Below are 15509 nucleotides of genomic sequence, written 5' to 3'. Positions count from 1 at the left end.
CCTACCCAATATTTAGTTTCCCTTCTTTGTGAGGGACACATTCAGCGGAGTTGTGTGTGCAACTGAAGCATTGTATATAACAGGTATTTTACAACAAAGAGTAATGATTGTTAGGTAGGAATTACTGAGTAAGTTTCCAGGGAATCTCTATAAACAGGGGCTAAACCAGCTGGTAGCAGGCCCGTCTGTCACTGCATTTTATTTTTCATTCCTGTTGCACAAAACCCAAATATGAAGGCTGGGCTCCCAGAGTCAGCTTAGCCACTGGGTAACTTCTGAGGGTGAAGTCACATGGCTACAGTGTTGGAGCTGAACTATGTAAAGAAACTAGACTCCCTACTGACTGAAGCACTCCAGCTCTAGCCCCACAAGGCCACTGACCAGACTCCTTCACGCAGGAGAAAACTTGAACTCTACCTGGTTTAAACCAATGACACTTTGTTATACATAATCCACTGAGCCTCAATGCTCACAGAACCGTGACAGCAGCGACTCCTTCTGTGTGGAAAGACTGCTAAAGCTGGCACTGGTTCAGGAGCCCTGGCTCTGATAAATGCAGACGAGGCAACATGAGGAGGAAAAAACTCATCTCACTTTGGAAAACTTAAAAAGCGGGGTCAAAATAGATACTAAAAACGTTTTGTGGTTTTGCTACCACATAGAAGGTCAAAAGCCACCAAAGAATATCACTTTCATCCTAACAATGAGAAAAGGCCAGATAATCTATAAAATAATAACTTTTCTTGAGCTCATCAGAGACCTGGGGTCACAAGGCAAAGAGATTAACTAAATTTCAAAGGGTCACAGCCACTCTGAGGGGAGACAGGACACAGGAACCATTTCACCTTGGACAGAACATGAGAGGGCTGGTTGCTCATTCTACAGTGGTAAGAAGGAAACAGCTGAAATGGTAACAAATACTCAAAGGCCAGAATGGGTGGACAGGACAGGACAGACACCCTGCGATCCCCCAGACACAAAGGGAGAGACACTCATTCATAAGCTTTTTTTTTTTTTTTTTTTCCAGGCAGCTTCTGGCGGCTCAGCAGAAAGATTAGGGTCAGGGCCAGAAACCGGAGAGAGCACTCTGGTGTCACAAAGGTACAAAGCCCTTTCCAATTCCCCAAATTCTTCTTTAACACAAAGCAAAATTTAGCCTTTTAGGATAGAAAACCCTCCTACTCCCAAAGGCCCTGGAAAGGATCCAGAGTCCCTGGGAAAGAGGCAGAAAACAAGTCACCTGGCCCTGCGGGGGAGTGGGGCAGCTAAACTCTTGCCCCAGAATCTTACACTGACACAAAGCAGAGACTGGCTGTCACTGGGACAAGCACAGGACGTTTTCTCCCAGCAGAGAACCCCATGGAGTCAAGGAAGAGTTTGAGCCCCTTGGAAGGAAAGAGCAGGAATACTGAACCCCACCCCCCAGCTGTGGCCCAGGTGCAACGGCACAGTCTACGATTAAGCTCGTAGATACAAACTACTATATACAAAACAGAGAAACAACAAAGTCCTACTGTATAGCACAGGGCACTATATTAAATACCTTGTAATGGCCTATAATGAAAAAGAATGTGAACAGGAACATTATATATATATATATATACATACATATATGTATGTATAACTGAATAACTATGCCGTACACTAGAAATTCACACCACACTGTAAATTGACTACGCCTCAATAGATAGGCAGACAGACAGACAGACAGACAGGAGCAAAAGAACCCATAACCTTCCTGACCCCACCAAGAGCAGAGCACCAAGTAACAAGCACCCTAGCACTGGGGTGGAACCAGAATGTGACAAGAGGCTTCCTCTGTGATGCAAACCTAGGAGGGCAGAGAATAAACACTGAGAAAAACCCTCTGGCACTCTAGGCCCCACACTAAGGACAAGGAAGCAGCAGGTCTGCCGCTGGAATCTGAAGCTGAAAAACATCCATCAATATAAATTGCTGGATGAACAAAGGAAAAAGAAAAATCACTTGATAATCTCGATAGATACAGAGGAAGCATCTGACGAAATTCAAAACCCAGTTATCGGAAAAAATCCCAGCAAAATCAGACTAAAAATCTGTTTTTCAATCTAATGTACTATATTTTTAAGGCAGAGGTAACAGTAAGCAGATTTTCAACTCCGGGGGGGTGGGCACCCCTAACTTCACTCCCATGTTGTTCAAGGGCCAACTGTATATGAGATGAAGTTCAAAGAGCACAACTAACATCTGTTGAGAATTTACTGTGTTACGAGCCACTGTAAGTATCATATCTCACTGAGCTTTACAATATTCAGAAGACACAGTACTATTATGGTCACATTACAGAGGTGAGGAGACTGGCAGAGAGCGCTGAAGTAACTGACACGAGTCACACAGCTAAGGAGGCCCCGTCTGAAGATCAGAACCAGCGTGATCAGTCTGGTTCTGGAGCCCTGCTCCTAAGTATCACGTTGTGCTACTTCCCCAATGCAGAAAAAGAGAGATACCCTCTATGCTGGGTGTTAGGTTTTCCCTTGTCAAAATTATTGTTTAGTATCATAGGCAAACTAAGTCTAAAATATTGGTCTTTCATGGACCCAAGATATTACATCTTTAATTTAGCACTCTATCCTTGTTTCATTTGAAGTTCTGCTAAGGAAGGAAGACAGATCACATTAAGATGACATATTTACTATTCTAATTTATAATTGAGCAATATCATAAATTACACTGTTCCTGTTGCCCAGCATGGAAGTGAATATGTGCAATAAGATTCATCACTAACCATAGGAATAGTTCTCCCTAAAGGTCAGAAGATTTTTCTCCCTACTGAAGACTTAACTAACAAAGGGGTATACTCTTCAAAAAAAAAAAAAAACTCTTAAAAAAAAAATCTGTCTCTACTGGTAACATCATTTTCCAGTTCAGTCAACCTGGAAATCTCAGTTATTTTTCAGAGGAGTGATGTACAGTGGTTAACTAGAGATACTCTGGAGCTTGACTGAATGGGATTCAAGTGTCAGCCTGGCTATTTTCCAGTTCTTGACCTGGGACAATTTAAATTCTTAGTTAAATTGTGCCCTAGTTTCTATTATGCAAAGTAGGGATGACATTAGCATCTACCACTCATGGTTGTTGGAAGCTTAAGTAAATGTAAATCATTTAAAACAGAGCCTAGTATGCAGTAAATGCTACACAAGTGTTAATTACTATTATTATTCCCTGACCCTACTTCCTTCAAAAATTCCACCCACATCTGTTCCTTTCTCTCCATTCCCACTGCTATGACCTGGGCTTTACCCTCATCCCTTCATTCTTACTCTGCTACATTTTCCTAAAAATTGTTCTTCTTGTCTAGAACTGGAATCCATTGTGAAGACAACACCAGACTAATATTCAAATAAGAGATTTTCTGTTTACAGGATTGGCCTTACAAAATATTCTGGTTTTTTTCCATTCCCTATTAAATTCAAATTTCTTATTTTGATTATCAGTATTACCTACAAACCAGCTCCAGCCTTATTTACCAGTGTTACGTCCTTAGTCCAAGACAAGAAACTTACTCTTGTCAAACGAGTTAATTTACCATTCACTGACTGTAAAGTATGGTTTTTCTCTGCTAAGCCTGGATATGCCATTTCCTTGACTTTTGTTAACACTTTCCACCTGCATAAAGATCTAGCACAGATGCAATCGCAATGATGAAATCTTGCACCAATGCAGTTCATAATTGTATCTCCTTTCCTAAATCTCTAATGCTTTATTTTCATATACATGTATTTATGTGTATATATATATGACCTTTTTTATTATTTCTCAAATAATTTGAAATGGCTTTACTAATTTGACTAGGTTAGGTTATTCTGATGATCCCACACCCTGACACCACATCCTCAGCCTTATTTATGCCTGGGCACATCTTATTTCCTCAAAATGAAGACAGAAGTTTCTTGAAAGTCATTTTTTGTTTCTCCCTCTCACTTGCTCTAGTACTGAACTATCACCGTGCCTCTCATATCACAGGACCATGTGATTTTTTCTTCAAATAAATGAAACAGAATCACTAAATGTAATCACTAGCTTTGTCTTCAAAGTCTAACTCTGGAAATTGAAAGTAGAAGCACTCTATGTGTTCTTCGAGCTCAAAACCGAGAGTAGTGAGAGAACACCAAAGAACTGGCCAAATTCATACTTATAGCAATAGTACTTTATATACTAGGAAGTTTGAAAATACCCCTCCGGTAAAATGTTACTAATGGTTTGTTTCAAGAAGTGTTTCAAAATTGTAGAATAGATAAACAAGATTACACTGTATAGCACAGGGAAATATACACAAAATGTTATGATAAATCAAAAAAAAAAAAAAAGAAGAAGTGATGTGTAAAGGAGTTGGGATTAGTGGATGACTGAAATGCAAAGAGGAAGTTGACCAAAGGGTGGAGAGGGCAAGTCCCAGTGCGGCTGACGACTTGTAAGGAGTGTCCCTGAACTCTGACACACCAGAAAATGATGAATAGGAAGGCGAATGATGAAGTCAGGCTGGACTTTTCAATCCAAACCTCTCTGCCCTGCATGAAGTGACTGAAAAACTGCAAGAAGAAGGTGTGATCAAGTCACTTCATGTTTTGAGAAGTAAGATTAATAGAAGCATAAGGTATGGTCTCTGGCCCTAGGGAAGGAACTTTTTAATTTTTCAAGTTTTCTTTATTCAAAGAGCACTTTTTCAAGGCAATTAGTTTTGAGTTGCTGCGTGGTCCTATCAACACTTAATATAAGGCAACTGTCATTTGTTGAGCTGAAATTCACTCATCAACTACTTATTAAAGAATTAATATCTATGAGCTGAGGTTTGGGAGTAAGATTTTTATGCAAATAAAAGAAAGTTAGATCAGCCAGTGAATTTCAAGGCTTAACATCCAGGTTAAGAGGTTAAAGAAGTTTTAGAATTAGATCAACCTCTAAAAAGAAAATGGGTGAAAGATCTGAACAGACATTTTTCAAAAAATACACTTATGGTCAACAGATACATGAAAAAATGCTCAACATCACTAATCACCAGGGAAATGCACATCAAAACCACAATGAGATATCACCTTGTATCAGTCAGAATGGCTATTATCAAAAAGACAAGAAATAACAAATGTTGGCGAGGATGTGGAGAGAAGGGAACCCTTGTGCAATGTTGGTGGTGTGGAAAACAGTATAGAAGCTCCTCAAAAAATTACAACTACCATAGGATCTGGCAGTTCCATTTCTGGGTATTTATTTTAAAAAACAAAAACACTAACTCAAAAAGATGTATGCACCCCCATTTTCATTGCAGCATCTTTTACCATAGCCAAGATATGGAAACAACCTAAGTGCCCATTGATGGGTTACTGGATAAAAATGTGAGAGATAAATATGAATATATATAGCATACCATATCATTCTAATTGTGATACACAAACACACACACACACACACACACACACACACACGCCAGAATACGACTCGACCATAAAAAAAAATGAATTCTTGCCATGTGCAACTACATGTACAGACCCTGAGGGCATTATGCTAAGTGAACCAAGTCAGACAGCGCAAGACAAATGCCCTATGATCTCACCTATATGTGGGATTTAAAAACAAACAAAACCCCTACGCTCATAAAGAGAACAGACTGGTGGTTGCCAGAGGAGAGAGTCGGGGTGGGCACAATGGGTGATGGGGGTCAAAAGGTATAAACCTCCAGTTACAAAATAAATGTCATGCGGGTATGATGCATAGCATGGTAATTAATAATATTGTGCTGGTATTTGAAAGTCACTAAGAGAGTAAATCTTGAAAGTCCTCATCACAAGAAAAAAATATTCTGTAAGGATGTTTGTTGACAGATGTTAACTACACTTACTGTGGTGACCATTCTGCAGTACACACAAACATTGACTCTTTTTGTTGTACATCTGAAAATAATAGTGTTTATGTCACTTATATTTCAGTACAAAAAAGAATTAGACCACCCTCAAGCTTTGTTCCGACGGATGATAAATTTAAGCTTTCTGTGGTGCATCTTCCTCATAGGAAAAATGGGAGATAATAACTTATCCACCTCATGATACTATTGCTTAGATTAATTAACTGAGATGTTGAATGTAAAGTGCATGGGATACAGTAGATACTTAATAAATACATACTGTTTTTTTGTCCACATCCCCTTTAACTTCCATGAATTAACAGAACATTAGATGAGACTATTCCCCCAATTTTCTGACAATCATTTTAACAATTTTCTTTATTCTGTATCTGTAAGTTTGCCTGGCCTCCTTGAAAACAAGCATTTCAGACTCCATAAGCACATGACTGGCCCCTCTTTCCTCAAAACGGCACACAAACACACTTGCAGGCTAGGTGTGCAGTCAGCACATAGGATATAAGTGCTGTTTGTCTGAACGGTTTGTTTCTTCACTAAAAGTTCAAAGAAGGAAAAGTACTAAAAGCATCTTGATCTGTGTATGAAGAAGGCTGAAGTTTTGTTTCTTTTTGAGCATGTCAATCGACAGTACTTGCTGAGTACCTTTGTTGTGTACTTGATATAATGTAATCATGAAGTTGCAATGCTTATTAACATACATACTTGAAGTAAAATATCCACATGAATCAATTCCAGTTTAACCACCATGAACATTTACCAAGCATTAACTATGTAGCTGGACCTGTACTGTAGTTTACATGTATTAACTCACCACAAATTTGGTCATTCCTAATCTTATATCCATTTTTAAGAGACATTAAGTACTTTATTAAAAGTCATATAGCTAATAAATGATAAATCCAGAATTTAAACCCAGCTGGTCTGAATTCAGAGTCAAAATTCTTAAAAGACTACACTATGCTGCCTTTTTAAAAGTACTTACACTGGGAGACAATGTGCAAACATCAATACTGTCATCACTGCCTCCACATTTTTTGGAAATTTTCATTTAGAATCATCCTCCAGATTACCCTACTGCATCAAACAAAGAATCTGAGCATGTGGAGGCTAGGACTCCGTGATTCTATGGTTCCTTCCAACTGTAAAATAGTAATATGAAAGCATTTAATTGTGTTTCTTTAATGAAGGAAGGAAGGCTTTTAGAGAACTCCAGAACTCTAAGAACTTTTTATCAAAGAATAATTTAGGTGATTTATAAACTTTCTTCCAGAATTCACATTTTCACTTATTTCCTGCCAGTTTAAAGCAGTCCAAGTGAGGCATCAGAAGCATCATTTGAAATGGAAGCAGTGACATGGTAGCCAACAACAACAACAACAAAAAGCTGCACCATTTCCATGACACTGCTTAAGCAAAATAGAAACCCAAAGAAATAATTAGAACAAGTTTGTACTCTTAAATACTCAGGCTCTTGTATTTTCTGAAAAGTCTTATGTTTTGATCAAAACCCAGGTCATCATTTTAAATAGATACTGAGTGAGTAATAAAAACTTCTGGGTTCTCTGTTCTCTCATTTATAGAATGTAAATAAAAACAGTGATCTTAAAATATTTGAGGGAGAATTAAGGCAAAACATATAAACTATCTCCTACACAGCAAATCTTAATCCTCAGCAAATCTTAATATTTAATTCAATATTCCTTTTTAAAATTTCCATAGCAACACTGCCTAATAACATCAGTTTTTTCTTCATGCTTCTCAACTTACGATTAAAAGAGAAAAAAACTCAAATAATAAGTGATAAAATTACGTACGAGATATGTATATAGAATAATGGTAAAATCAGTCACTAGAAATCTTGAAGTTATACAATTTAATTCAGACCAGAAAATAGCCCAAATTTTTACCTTTTATATACATTTTCCTCAGTATTTACAAATATCAAGAACTGTAAATAGAAATGTATTCTTTTATGACTGTCTGCCATATTCAGCATGACTGCTGTTGAATGGAAAAATAAAAATACGTATTACTTACTGTATGTGGCACTTGGCAATTTCAAAATGATTTGCAAACATTCATCCTCAGAATACTCCTACAAAATGCATCTGTGAAAAGAAAAAAAAATGCAAAAGAGTAAACAATTTGCCAAGGTCACAGAAAAACTAATTCAGACCAACACACACTTAGATACTACACACTTTAACATACTGAAATATGGTTTTGCAAAATGTAGAGTATACATCTAGCAAACTATAATAAGCTGATGAACACAAATATTCCCAACTATATGCAAATATTCTATGTATCAGTCAAGGAGGACACTCTTAAGCTGAGTTTGCACATGGGGTTCAAATAATATGCAAGAAACCTAGTGCTCCCAGAACATGGTAGAACAACATAAAAACAATTCAAAAATATGAGACATTTATAAGTAAATCTAGTTGGAGATTTTAGGTGGTTAGTAAATAATTCAAGTTTTTAAAATAATACTTTTGTCTGATATATGAAGATCACTGAGTCAGAGGAGAATTTTGCTTGATTTATCCAGACGACTGCACCAATTCACTTTGTAATTGCATTTCAATTCTAACTGAAAACCTTGCACTGAGAAAAATGCAGGCATGCCACTTGCACATTTCACAAAAAAAAGACAAATTCATTTCTTTTTTTTTTTTTCCAAAAAGCCAATTATAAGGAGAAGGCTATTTAATCAGATTTCATTCATTCATTTGTTTTAGAGGAGAGGTGTTGGGAAGAGCATAGTAATTTCAAGGCACAGAATGTTTCAACTTAAGTGAATTTTATGCTTCTGGGTATACTGTTTTATAAAAGAACAGTTTGGATGAAACAAAACAAAACATGACCTACAGATAATTAAAGTAACCCTTCACAGTACAACATGTTGTTTCAGACAGATCGAATGCATTATGGACAATACAAATAAAAATTAAGTAGCAAGCGTCTTTAGAGGAACGTTAGTTCTTAGCGACCAGCAGAATTTCTGCCCAGAGATTTGGTTCTTCACAGGACTAAGCAGAAATACCAGCTCACCCCATCAACAGTTCAACAAGCAGAACAGGCATTCTGAGTTGAACATCTAATGTATCTCCCTCTAGTGTGTGAAAGACAACAGGAAGGCACTAGCCTCTATGTGGCACAGGAACGAATTATGTCACTAATCCTCAACAGAGAGCCTCTTGAATAAGAGCAAACTGGATACAGTTAGCAAATGTATAGTCAAATGTCAAAAGTAAATCAACAAATTCCTAAGAAACCATATTTTTCAATAAATTTCATTTTTCTAAGTTTAAAACTTAGAAATTAATAGAAGATACAAACATGTTCACATATAATTTCAATAGAATTACAACATTATAAAAATTAGCAGATCTGTGTATGTCTTCATACTTTAGCATACTCATCCTCCTCAGCAAGAGAACTGAAGTTAACACTAATCACACGTCTTGCCCAATTTGACACAGCTAACAAGGGGTGATCCTGAGCTCAGAGCCAACTTTTCTAATCCCAATTTCTTCTTACTACAACACCCATGAGTCTCTACTCAGTATCCAAAGCAGAGGCTGCAAACTGGGGGATAATAACCAACTCTGGCTTAATGCAGTGTTGTTTTTTTTCTTTTTTCCCACATCACACACCGTGATTTTGAAAATATTTTAAAATATTCAAAAGCAAGAGATTTCTCATACGCAGCCTAATTTCTAGCTCTTTTTGAACAAGCAAGGAGAGCTTGAGGCTGGGCTCACAGCTTCCAGAGAACAGAGAAACGTCTGCTGCTCTCAGATGGGACATGCCTCCTGCACTCATCTATTTCCTACTTTTGCAGACTGTCTTCTGCGCTGCAATTTTCAGGCCCTGGAGTGTTTTGCTCCTGATCCAAATCTCCCTTATCTCCCAACCACAAACAGACTTCTTTACTGAGAAACTGGAGGAATAATATTAATTAGGCTCAAAGAGCTTATTTCATCATTTGAAGTAACTGCTTCTGAGTACATTTGTCTATATTCTTATAATCAGCTGTTACTGATCAGTTACCTTGTTTTAACCTATATGTGTGTGTGTGTGTGTGTGTGTGTGTGTTTATTTTTATATTTCATGGGCTTGAATTTCCATGTATTTAAGTATATATTTGATAATTTTTAAAGCTAAGGGAGATATATTAAAGCACAACTGATTGGCACATAGTAAGTCTTAATCATCTTCAGTCATGATTTTACAATTACGATGGACACATCTTTCAGAGAGATACCTCCTGGATTGATAGGTATCCTATATGATAAAATAATTAAAGTGATAAAGAAAATTCTATTTAACTACAACTGGATAAAGAGAACGCTGAACACTAAAGGTAGAGCAATGCAGCCCACGAATTCCGGTTAGATCGTGGCCTATTTGCAAATAACGTAAAATATCAATATGTTTTGTAGAACGCTTTAAAAATATGGACCTGGAATTCGGGGTAGTTGCAGTAGTAGCAGCCACCTAAATCTGAAACTTTTCACAAATACTGTAAAAAATACAGCCAACAAAAACAAATAAAAACACACAAATCCTAGGCCTTCAGCATAAGTGGGAGTTGGAGAATAATAAAAATGTCAGATTCCCTGTAAATAGAAAATTAAACACCAATTCTAACAGAGCGATCTTTCAATCTCCCACTATGTGTCTCAGAGAGATCTAAGGGGTCCAGAAACTGAAGAAGAGAAAAGAGGAAAACAAAGGTCCTAAGAGTGACATAAAACTCACTCTCAGAAAGTTCACTGAAACTATGAAAATATGGAAAAACTACCCTGACGTATTAGAACGTGAACACAGAGAGGAGACTTTATACGGAATTCAAGGTGATGACATTTTTTCTGGGAGAGGAGTAAGGCATTTCAAAATGATGGAGATATGTCGAAAGGACACAGGCCCCAGCTTCAAGAAGTTCTCACAAGTCCAGTTTGGGACAACTGGAAAATCATAATAAATAGTTATTGTAAAGAATATAAAATATAAATAAATAAAATAATAAAGTTATATATAAATTATAAAAGAAGAAGGGAAAATTCTCTTTGGGTATAATACACCTAACAAATATAGATGGATTCATGGAGTAAGAACATCACCATTAAGCGCACATTATACTTAACTGATTTAGTCCAGAAAATACCTGTGGATCAGCACATGCAGGTGAAAGTCTGATGACAAGCAAGGTATTTCCATAGTCTTAAAGTATCTTCTCAAAAATCACTTACTAATTACAATGGGGAAAATAGTAACTTTCAATGGAGAAACTTGGCAGAGACCTTAACTAACTGATCAAAGACAACATCATCACTGGGACAAACACACAGGACAAGTCTCCAAGGACAATGCACTTGAGAAGGACACATTGTTTCAGGGGTATGTCTGCCAAAAATGTGTAACCTGCATCAGTCGTTAGGAAATACCAGGCCAACCCAAACAAAGGAAAGTCTAAAAATACCTTGTCTGAATTTTTTAAATTCGAAGTCATTAAAAAAACAGGAAATGTTCCAAATTAAAGAATATTTAAAAGACATGACAACCAAATGCACGTGTCACCCTAACACACTGAGTTATAATAGAATTTAGTTTAAAATGTTATTTTTTAATTGAATTGATCCTTTTTATTTCTTTTTCTTGTCTAACTGCTATGACTTCCAATATTATATCAGAAGTGGTGAGAGTGGGCATCCTTGTCTTATTCCAGATTTTAGTGGGAAGGCTCTCAGCTTTTCACCATTGAGTATTCTGCTGGCTGTAGATCTGTCATAAATAGCTTTTATTATGTTGAGATATGTTCCCTCTATACCCACTTTAGTTCGTTTTTATCATAAATAAGTGTTGAATTTTATCAAATGCTTTTTCTGCACCTATTGAGATGATCATATGATTTTTGTCCTTTCTCTTGTTGATATGGTATATCACGTTGATTGATTTGCGTATGTTGAACCATCCTTGTGTCCCTGGGATGAACCCAACTTGATCATGGTGTATGATCTTTTTTAAGTGTTTTTGGATTCTGTTTGCTAATATTTTGTTGAGGATTTCTGCATCTATGTTCATCAACAATATCGGCCTATAGTTTTCTTTTTTGGTAGTTAGTCTTTGTGTGCTTTGGTATCATGGTGATGGTGGCTTCATAGGATGAGTTTGGGAATGTCCTCCTCTTCAATCTTTCGGAAGAGTTTGAGAAGGATCAGTATGAGCTCTCCTTTGTATGTATGACAGAATTCCCAAGTGAAGCCATCTGGTCCTGGACTTTTGTCAGTGGACCAAATGCTCCAATCAAAAGACAGAGTGGCAGACTGGATAATAAAACAAGAACCTACAATATGCTGCCTATAAGAGATCCACTTTAGGATGAAGGACACACATAGATTGAAGGTGATAAGGTGGAAAAAGATAGTTCATGTAAATGGAAATGACAAGAAAGTGGGAGTAGCAATACTCTTATCAGACAAAACAGACTTTAAAACAAAGGCCATAAAGAAAAATAAAGAAAGACACTATACAATGACCAAAGGAGCTGTACAAGATGAGGACATTATACTCATTTATATGCACCCAATATAGGAGCACCCAACTATATAAAACAAGTACTAACAGACATAAAGGGGGAAATTGATGGGAATACAATAATAGTAGGAGACTTTAACACCCCACTAACATCACTGGACAGGTCTTCCAGACAGAAAGTCAATAAGGCAATAGACATACTAAATGATACAATAGAATAGTTGGACTTAGTTGATATTTTTAGGACATTACATCCCCAAAGAACAGAATATACATTCTTCTCAAGTGCTCATGGAACATTCTCTAGGATAGACCACACTCAGGCATAAAAGAAACCTCAACAAATTTAAGGGGTTAGAAATTATTTCAAGCATCTTTTCTGACCACAATGGCATGAAACTAGAAATCAACCACAGAAGAACAAATGAGGGAAAAAAACAACTGCATGGAGACTGAACAACACACTACTAAAAAACCAATGTGCGTCAGTGATGAAATCGAAGAAATAAAAAAATACTTTGAGACAAATGACAATGAAAACACAACCACACAGAATCTATGGGATGTAGCAAAGCAGTCCTAAGAGGGAAGTTCATAGCAATACAGACCTTCCTCAAAAAAGAACAATCTTGAATAAACAACCTAACCTACCACCTAAAAAGAATTAAAAAAAAAAAGAACAAACAAAACCTAAAGTCAGCAGAAGCAAAGAAATAACAAAGATCAGGGAAGAAATAAATAAAATAGAAATTAAAAAAACAGTAGAAAAAAATCAAACCAAGAGCTGGTTTTTTGGAAAGAGTAAACAAAATTGATAAACCTCTGCTTGCTAAGAAGAAAAGAGAAAGGACACAAATAAACAAAATAAGAAATGAAAATGGAGAAATTACAACCAACATCACAGAAATACAAGAAAATCATAAGAGAAGACTATGAACAACTGTATGGCAATAAATTGGACAACCTAGAAGAAAAGAAATATACAGTCCCCGAAAACTGAATCAAAAAGAAACAGATCATTTGAACAGACGAATCTCTAAACGTGAAATAAAATCAGCAATAAAATAATAATTTTCACAATTGTACGGTGGCTACATAGGAAAACGTCCTTATTCTGAAGAAATATACCCTAAAGTACTTCAAGTAAAGAAGCATGATGTGTGCAACACATTCTCAAAGGATTCAGGGAAAAATTATATATATGTACATATATATATATGCACATATGATTACATAATTATATAATACATATATATACACATATATGGGGAGAGCAAGTAGAAATAAAGTTCAAGGGGTAAAACGCAAATGAGTCTGTACAGAGCGTATTCAGGGTTCTTAAGTACAATAGTTGCAAATTTTCTCTATGTTTTAAATTATATGAAAATTTTAAATTAGAGAAAATCGATAGAAATAAACAAATGTTTTACTTTCATTGAGATATTCTGGGATCACAGAAAACTAGTCAAAGAGATAATCAATGAAGTGTTGTTAAATCAAGAAAATACTAATTAAAATAAATCAGAATCATTGCCAGTGTTTTTGGACAAGTGAAATAATACACATCCATATATATTTTTTTTCCTCCTGAATTTTATATATGACATATAAAAAACAAAGATATTGTCTATTTTATAGATTATATAAAAACAAAGCTATTATCTATTTTATATATTACATTAGATTAAAGATACCTATTTTCAAAATAATTCATTTATATATTCATATTAAATACATAAGATAAGGAAGAATGAAAGTAAATGTGGAATCTAGCTTTGGGTTTTTTAATAAGTCATACAAATGATATTATAGTCAGTGAACTCAGCAATGTAAAGTTAAATAACAAAATGATATTCATAAATAAATTCAAGTTGTCAGCAATTAAAGAAAAAGAAATTATCAAATGGTCCTTAAAGCTACTATTTACCCCATTGTAATTAGTAAAGGGTTTTTGAGAAGATATTTTAAGACAATGGAAGTATCTTATTTGTCATCATACTTTCCTTACATTGGAAAGTGAATGTAAGTGGATTTTCCTTATATATTTTTCTAAGCCAAAATTACCAACTTTTTTTAAATTCAGGAAAAAAGATTAAAAAAAATCACTCTTAATTCCTAAAACAATGTATTTCATGTATAACTATCCTGTCTTTGTTTTCAAACCATTATTTAAAGAATAATACAACATAAACAATTTTATAATTAGATTCTTAGATTCTTTTTTTAACTTAGGAATTTCTGTGGCAACATCTGTTTTTATCATTACGATGCAGAATCATTTCACTGATTGGTATCCCATACATGCTATTATTTATATACTATTTTGTATCTACAAGCAATTATCAAATATAGAAAGAAAGAAAAAAGAAGGGAAGGAAGGAAGGATATGTTGATATGGAAAAGCATGGAAACAGAGTAGCTTTAGTGAAATAATTATTTATTTTTGGTGGAATTACTTCCTATTTTCTTACAGAGCAACAGTCAGGCCCTTTATGGGACCCAAGGAAGGAAACAGATGAAGATGTGTTACAGTCTCATAACTGAGAACGTACAAGAGGACTGCTTACTGCAGGATGAGTGACGCAAAGACAGGAAGCACTACAGAGCCTCCTGAACAATCCAAACAGCTCTACCAAGTCTCATTTCTCATTTCAGCAACATGTGAGAATGCCGCGATATTGCCATTTTGACACTGGATACTATCATTTACATTTTATTACATTAGGCAATGCCATTTTTTAAATTGCCATTTTAATTGATGGTTCTCATCAATCTTCAAGTTAGTTCAGCCACCTTTCTTTCTTTCTGTATTTTGAATTCCTTCAAATTCCCACAGATTTAGCAACTTGCCTCATCTTTAGATTCCATATTTTGTATTATTAAATACTGGAGAGTAATACAAATGTTATTCAGCATAAGCACCCAATCAACCTTTCTGGAGTCTCAGTTGGTCTGCCCTAGCAGGTCACTGATTTAATGACACATAACAAACCAAGCCTCCTTTTTTGCAGGACTACATTTTCTGTATGTATGTATATACACGATTGGGACATTGTGCTGTACACCAGACACT

General features: G+C 35.8%; 1 protein-coding gene across 4 annotated transcripts in view; it reads right to left on the bottom strand.

Annotated features, from left to right (window-relative positions):
* Positions 1-15509, bottom strand: part of GALNT13 (polypeptide N-acetylgalactosaminyltransferase 13) — a 457095-nt gene that overhangs the window by 416299 nt on the left and 25287 nt on the right. For all 4 annotated transcript variants that reach the window (XM_072960978.1, XM_072960979.1, XM_072960976.1 and 1 more), the window contains exon 2: positions 7931-8001. The gene's annotated coding sequence lies outside the window, so the exon portion shown is untranslated. The remainder of the gene's footprint in view (positions 1-7930; positions 8002-15509) is intronic.

Source organism: Vicugna pacos, chromosome 5 (assembly GCF_048564905.1).
Source record: "Vicugna pacos chromosome 5, VicPac4, whole genome shotgun sequence".
In the NCBI taxonomy this organism is placed as follows: Eukaryota; Metazoa; Chordata; class Mammalia; order Artiodactyla; family Camelidae; genus Vicugna; species Vicugna pacos.
Note: the sequence above shows the minus strand (reverse complement) of the source record. Positions and strands in the feature narration are given on the sequence as shown.